The sequence below is a fragment of the Rhincodon typus genome, chromosome 26 (assembly GCF_021869965.1).
Source record: "Rhincodon typus isolate 14 chromosome 26, sRhiTyp1.1, whole genome shotgun sequence".
NCBI lineage: Eukaryota > Metazoa > Chordata > Chondrichthyes > Orectolobiformes > Rhincodontidae > Rhincodon > Rhincodon typus.
In genome coordinates, this window is record NC_063357.1 from 20,462,921 (window position 1) to 20,470,786 (window position 7,866).

The window sequence follows — 7,866 nt, forward strand, 5'->3', positions numbered from 1 at the left end:
TCTTGGCCTGCTGTGTTCATCCAGCCCTGCACCTTGTTGTCTTGGATTCTCCAGCATCTGCAGTTCCTACTATCTCGGGTTTGTTTTGGTTTTGTCCAAATCCGGTGGTAGGTGTCAGATAACCTTAATTGTGATTTACAGCTTTTTTTTCTCCAGAGCAATAAGGCACACACAAAGCTTCAGAATGTCTTAACTTATACACTTCAACTTAGAGAACACATGACACCCTTTGATTACTATTGGTCAGCAGTGCTAGGTTATCCCTCTGGAATTGGCTCTCGAGTACAGCATCTTTGCTCATGTTTCTGTAGTGTAGTGGTTATCACGTTTGCCTTACACGCGAAAGGTCCCCAGTTTGAAGCCGGGCAGAAACAGTGTTGCTCCTTCATTACAGCAGTAGGTTTCTGAATGGATGTGGACAGAACTTCTTAGTTAGGCCGGCATAGTGGCTCAGTGTTTAGCACTGCTGCCTCACAGCACCAGGGACCCGGGTTTGATTCCAGCCTTGGGCGACTGTCTGTGTGGAGTTTGCACATTCTCCCCATATCTGCGTGGGTTTCCTCCGGGTGCTCTGGTTTCCTCCCACAGTCCAAAAATGTGCAGGCTAGGTGGATTGGCCATGCTAAATTGCCCGTAGTGGTCAGGGATGTGTAGATTAGGTGGGTTATATGGGTATGAGTCTGGGTGGGACGCACTGAGGGTTGGTGTGGACTTGTTGGGCCAAAGGGCCTGTTTCCATACTGTAGGGATTCTATTCTATTCTATTCCTATACAGTTCAAGCTTGCTAATCACTGGGACGGACAGGCTTGTGGTCCACCTCTGGTCCTTCATGATGTTTTACCAGACTTTCCTATCTTTCTCCTTGAGGCTTTTCACAACAAATACTGTATTCAAGTAACATTTGCCAGCTGCACCCTGTTAACTGCCAATTAATTAGATATTTGCCTATTACTTCAGGACTTTTAAAATTTCTCATTACAGAGAATACAAAAGAATATTGATTTTTGATCAGTATCAACAAAGTTATGTGGTTACACCTAATGTTAGAATTCTTTAGCTAACAAGTTGTGTCTTAATGTGTTTGTTAAATCCACATTCCAATGTCTGCTAATCTCTGTGTTCATTCCTCTCTGCAGTGATAAAAGGGGGCACTTTTACCATCTGAAACTGGTTTGAATCTTTTCCTCAAATTCTTTTGGTGATTTTGTTTTATATTTAGGTGGATCAATAGCTACTTCAGAATCTATATCAATGATTATATGAAAGATCTTAACTAAAACCTACTTGTGATATTGTAACAGATTGATTAAATGATTCAGGAAAAACAATTAATTAGTGTGAAATGTTCTTATCTATGTAAGCAATTGCAACTGCACATTCTATCTCATTTAAACAACCTTGATTACAAAGTTATATTGTTCTACTTGCGGAGACTACATTAAGCAAATATTTTCTCACATGCTTTAACTACTGTCAGCCATTTTCTGCTGCATTAGCTCTGGGCAGCCATCGGCCATTTTGTGCTGCTCAGTTATGAGCAGGCCTAACGTGCAGTAATCATAAAACAATTTTATTTTATTTGGTGTTTGGTTAGTGCCTCTAACTCTGGGTCAGAAAGGCCTAGCACAGAGATGTATGATAATCTGTCCAAATTATTGGTTGATTGAAAATATGAAAATGTGGAACTGATTGCCAGGCTGTTTGTCAATTGTCTTTAGGCTTATCCTTGTACCCATTTACCAACCACTACTTAATCAGCAGAACATTTGTTGTTGATGGTCTGACAAGTCCTTTGAGCTTCTTCAAAGCTCTTGTTATTTTTGCTCATCAATTGTGATTCTTTCCTTTAATTAGTCATATCACTTCCAATTTGACAAAAACACAATTTTCTTCCTTCTTGTGTTCATCCTAGTACTTGATGAGCCAACTCATGCTGTTGTGAATACTGATTAAATTAAGCTACTGTGAGCAGGGGTGTACTTAATCTTTTGAGTAGGTTTTCTGTTGCTTCTTAAACATTTAAACCAATTTAAATGCCAAGAGAAAAAAAATCTTCTGTCAACCCAAGGCCTTGCCTGCGCTAATAGATCTCTACAGATCTGCACCACTTCTGTCCTCTGATCTCCCATATAGATGTATATTTATTTTCCTGCTTAGAGTAAAGTCAACAGTACAGGTTTAATTCCCCATCCTGGCTTGGTAGTTCATGGATGCTGTGCCTCCTCACTTTATCCTATGCTTACCCTTGAGGTTAACCTCAAACTGTACATAACCAATTGTCTCTTTCATAGACAGAGATGCTGATGGGTCTTTGTGATTATGGCTCCTTTCTTTTACCTCTGTCTTGCTGTGGCTAACTTATTTCTTGAGCCTTTTTTGATTTAGTCATGGGATACAGCTTTCACTGCCTGGGTCAGCATTTATTGCCTATGACTACTTGCCCTTGAGAAGGTGATGGTCGTCTGCCTTCTTAAATAGTTGCAGTCCATTTGGTCTAGGTAGGCCTACAATGCTGAAAGGGAGGAAGTTTCAGAAATTTTGATTCAGTGGCACTGAAGGAACGGTGATGCATTTCCAAGTCAGGATACTGAATGGCTGGGATGGAACTTGCAGGTGGTGGTATTTCTTAGTTTCTGTTGTCCTTGAACTTCAAGGTGGTGGTGGTTATGAGTTAGGACCCTCATAACTATCCTCCACACCTTCTCTGCTTCAGCAGAAAATCTCAACTCTTGAATAATCCTAGTGAATTTAATACCAAACACTCCACATACCTTTAATATAACAAGGTGTGAAGCTGGATGGACACAGCAGGCCAGGCAGCATCATAGGGGCAGGAAAGCTGACGTTTCAGGTCTGGACCTTTTTTCAGAAAATACCTTTAATGTCCTTTCTATATCGCAATGTCAACAATTGACAAAGACCTCTAACTGTAGTCTAATCGATGTTCTTGGCAAATGTTTTCAATACTTCTTTACTTTTGCACTCTAAGTCTTGTTTATATGATCCCCCAAATGCCACTGATCTTTCTTATGTGCTCTCAAATAAATGTGCATTTGATTTATTAGTTCCCTCACTTCATCATTCAATGTCTAAAACCAATCCTTTTATCTGTTCATTTATTGGACGTGGACTTTGCGGGCTGGCATTTATTATCCATCCCTAGTTGCCCTTGAGAAGGTGGTGTTGAGCTGCCTTCTTGAACTGGTACAGTTTTTATGCTGTAGATAGACCTGTATGCTTTTAGAGAGGGAACTCCAGGATTTTGACCCATTGACAGTGTAGGAATGGTGAAATCTTTCCAAGTCAGGATTGTGAGTGGCTTGGAATGGAACGTGCAGATGGTGGTGTTCCCATAGTGTTCCCATGCTCTTCAGTGCATCTTATAGGTAGTAGACACTGCTACAACTGAACCTGGTGGCGGAGGGAGTGGACGCTCATTGATATGTTGTCCTGGAGGGTGTCAAGCTTCTTCAATGTTGTTGGATCTGCACCCATCCAGGCAAGAGGACAGTATTCCATCACACTCCTGACTTGAGCCTCATAGATGGTGGACAGGCTTTGGGGTGTCAGGAGGTGAGTTACTTGCTGCAGTATTCTTAGTCTCTGACATGCTCTTGTAGCCACTTGTATTTATATGGCAAGTCGAGTTTCATTTCTGGTCAATTGTAACTCCCAGGATGTTGATAGCTGTTGTTCTAACATGAATTACCTGCCACTTATTCAAGCTAAAATGTTACTTAACTGTCCATTCCACGAATCATGTCTTCTTGAAGTTTTTACAGGGCTTCATGCTTTCTTGGTTATCAACAAATTTTGAAACCACATTCTCTGTACCAAAGTCTAAATTACTGATGTAAAGGTATTGGGCTGAATTGTGCTTGTTTCAGTTTTCATCGCTAGTTGAGAAGATTTTTATGAATGAAATGTTATTCTTGAGGCCAGGGAATTAATTTAGTTTAAGAAATAGTGATGTCCAACCATGCCTTGTTCTAACATATCTGCTCCATCTCTGCGGTGTCCTTCCTCAGTCCATTTTTGAATACATATCAATATCTCAAATAGCTGCTTGTTCAATTTCTTCAACTTCAATATTCTATTCAGGTATGGCACTGCCTCACTGACCCTTTCAGCTAAAACTTTAACTCTTGTTAACCATTCCATACTGCCGACCCAAACAGTTCACAATCCTTAACAAAAAGAGAAATTGCTGAATAACTTCGGCAGGTCTGGCAGTATCTGTGGAGAGATAGCACAGTTATTGTTTTGGATCCAGTGACCCTTCTTCAGAACTCAGGTCAGATGTGTCTGATTTCCAGGATACGCAATTCTTTTCTTTTTGTTTTGAGTTCACAATCCTTTCCTTGTCTCAATCTCCAATTGTTGCCAATGTAGCTCATTTAGAATTTCAGAAAAGCAATCAGTGTTAATGTAACAGGCAATGTAAACGCATGCACTAATGAGTATGATAGAGGAATTCTTTATTCCACTGGCAATGAGTCTATCTGAACATTAATGGAAAGGCATAACTTAGAGGAATCAGCTATTTACTGTAGTTATTACCCCACGTTGCAGAAAATGTCAGGATATTGTTGTTACCTCCTGGTTTCTAACCAGCTGAGCAACAGTTTCAGGTAGACAAGCTCCTGCAGTTTAATCCCCATGACCAAGTACCACTGATTAGGTGCCTCCCAGACACTAAAGGTGATCTTTCCCCATGATCTATCGAACTCAGGGGTTTTACCCAGGTCACCTAGGTTTCCTGCAGCTGATGATTCGCTCCTGGCTTTCTAACTAAGGTCAGTGCCAATGGGCCACACTATTTGTGTCCTTGATTGTTCAATGCTGTCCTGCCACTCTGGAATTTGGCTCCACCTCTTTGCTGCTGTCCTTCTCTCACTTTCTCTCAACTCTCTACATGGGGTTTCTCGAGCTCATGGGTGCGACTATCTGGACTGGGTATTTACACAACGGCCACATTCTTGCTTCGCTTCCTTGTTTTCCAGCCAGCTCAGAGGTTTCTTCTTCAAATGTCCTAGTTTTCTGCCCCTTGTTTCTTTCTCCCTTGCCTATGGTCTCTGTCTCTACCTCCTCCCAACTTGACAAAGACAATGCTTCCTGGTGCAGGAAGGGACCCAATGGAACTGATGTGCTCTTGCCCACCACTGGCACCTGTGTTGGAGGCATCACTGCACGTTTCCCTTCCTGAAATTTGCTGACCTGGTGACAGAAATATCACACAGGGACTGTTTGCTGAACCATTGTATGATCAGCAGGTTCTATTGCGCTGTGACGGCTAACATGGTTGAGTCGACATTAGTGGCAGAATTCCCTTCATTCCCTATGAAGGTCATAGGCCTGGTCATTCCCTACCAATCTGGGTAAATGGTATAGTTTGGGATGATATCCAAAGATTGCTGCAAGTGACCTTCTCAGCCCCTCTTCTGAGCTGCTGCTTTCTCGAGGTCTCAGGCATCAAGCTAGGTCAGCTCCCTAGGTATCCGTCATGCATGCAGTAATCTGCAGCACTGATTGTTCTAGCGCCTGCCTGACATCTCTGCACCTCCTTCCAGCACCGGAGTCAGCCTCCTCATGCAAGATGCTCCTACTGAATCCCGAACACCCACAGTGCAGGATTCCCCATCGCTCTCTGACTCCTTTGTGTTCAGGCCACTACTGGCTGGTGCTCCAAATTCTGCTCCACTAGTCTGCTTGATCCAACCTCATCTACTAGCATTTTGGCACTGAACAACTCCTCCCCAGGGGATTTGCATAATCAAAGACCCCTGCCATCCCAGTTATACTCTCTTCTGTTGGGCAGAAGATACAGACATTTGAAAACACGTACCAACAGATTCAAGAACAGCTTCTTCCCTGCTGTTACCAGAATTTTGAATGGACCTCTAATATATCAAAGTTGATCTTTTTCTGCACCTTCTCTGTAGATGTAACATTATATTCTGCATTCTGTTATTTTACCCTGATGCATTTGTCTAAGGCATGATTTACCCAGACAGCACAAGAAACAATACTTTTCACTGTATCTTGGTACATATAACAACAATAATAAATCAAATCAAATCAATTCACACTGAGGAAACATAATATTGATCTGCAATAGCATCCTGACTGAGATTCTGACTGGCATTCTTCAGGGGAAAGGCAGAACAGCAATGAATATTGGAGGTAAAGGTAAGAATGAAGAAGGATTTAAGTTTCAGTCAACCATCCAGTCAACATCACTTTCGAGTGATCATTGACCTCCTAGGAATGGCTGAAAATTATTTTTATATTTACATATTGTATCACTGTCTACTGTTTCTGGCAGCACAATTGCAAAAGAAAAACAGTATGAAGCAGTAAATATTCAACAATTATTACACAAGAGCCAGCAGCGGACATCAAAATTAATAATGTCACGCGTAGCTTTACAAGCTGGAATGGATATTGACTAGAGAGCTCAAATGTTGAAGCTATTTCAAAGCTTTGTGATGATTTTTTGGCAAAACCTCAGCTTGTTTCGGCAGTCAAACTCTTGAGAGTAATAGAATATGCACTGGCATAGTATTTAGATGTAAATTAGATCAGCAGAATCTTGATAATTTAGGTTGGTTTCCATGATTGTTGACAAACTGCCTCTTCTGCAATGAATTAAAATTGAATGAAGTTTGCAAATGTTTTATAGATCGGTGGTTATGCCAAGATACATGCCATAGGGACAATAAATTTTTTGCGAGAACTCTTCAATACCGATGGATTTACTGTTCTTATTGTTATAGACAATTTATTCACTGTAGGACACACTGTTTTAATAATGTTAACAGATTCCCATTTTCAGCCTCTATTCTTAGCTCCCTCTCATTATGCTGCTCTGTCTATTCTCTGGGTAGTCATAATACTCTCCATTAATGGGCTGGTTATGCAGGCAGCCTGGTCATTATCAGTTTCAGGTGAAGCAATTACTGACAAAGCATTCTTAGACTAACTTTGCTGCAAAAAGATAATGAAGCATGACTTTCTACCCTTCAGACCTGAACGACCCTATCACTTTGGGTCATTGTACTTCATAATGCCAAAAGAAAACAGGAAATTACATGCGGAAATGCCTATAGACATGCTCACATTAGGTGTTCAGATTTCTAATCATTTTGCCTGCAACTACTGTGCTCAGTTAGAACAGACACACTTGACTGTACTTCAACAGCTTATTACTCTTAAGTCATGGTTGCTTAATGCAAATGGTTTTCTAATTTGTTAAGATCAACATTTTTAATTTGGTTGGTTGGACTGGGGAATTTGAATAGTTAATTGGATAACTTTTTTTTCTCGGCATGAAACTGATGACTAGGAAGAAAAGACAAGCAATGTGGAATCATATCTGATTGAAAAATTCAGATGAAAAGGAACTGCATATGTCTAAGAATGCCAACACCTCCAGGATTGGTCTAGTATCCCCAGATACACTGTGAGGAACTTGGGAGAAAATAAATCATAAAGGCATTCAAAACCGTTACGTTTTTAATTTATTTGATCACTTTGTTTTTTGTTTGTTGTAAATTTTTATTGGAGATGGGGCAAAATTTTGTCTGACTAGACAAAGCAGTTGGAGGCAGGAAATCATGTGATAAAACCTCCAGGAATGCACCCAACTAGAGCTGGCAACCAGACGGATACAATGCATTCTCTACTTGGTAGTACCAGGTAATGAAGAGGAAGCAAATCTAAAGGGGTTTGAGGTGGACTCTTGTGCTACTCTTGGGGGTCAAAGAAGTGGAAATTAATTATGTGCAACCTCAGAATCAGAATCTTGATGACGAGATGGATATTTGCATTTAAATTCTTAGAACTTTAACGTCCGGCTGAACTTC

The 7,866-nt window shown here is 40.8% G+C and overlaps 1 non-coding gene across 1 annotated transcript; it reads left to right on the forward strand.

Annotated features, from left to right (window-relative positions):
- The first annotated feature begins 301 nt into the window (after positions 1-301).
- On the forward strand, positions 302-374 carry trnav-uac. The gene has a single exon. It is a non-coding gene; the product is annotated as a tRNA-Val (tRNA).
- The last annotated feature ends 7,492 nt before the right edge of the window (positions 375-7,866 follow it).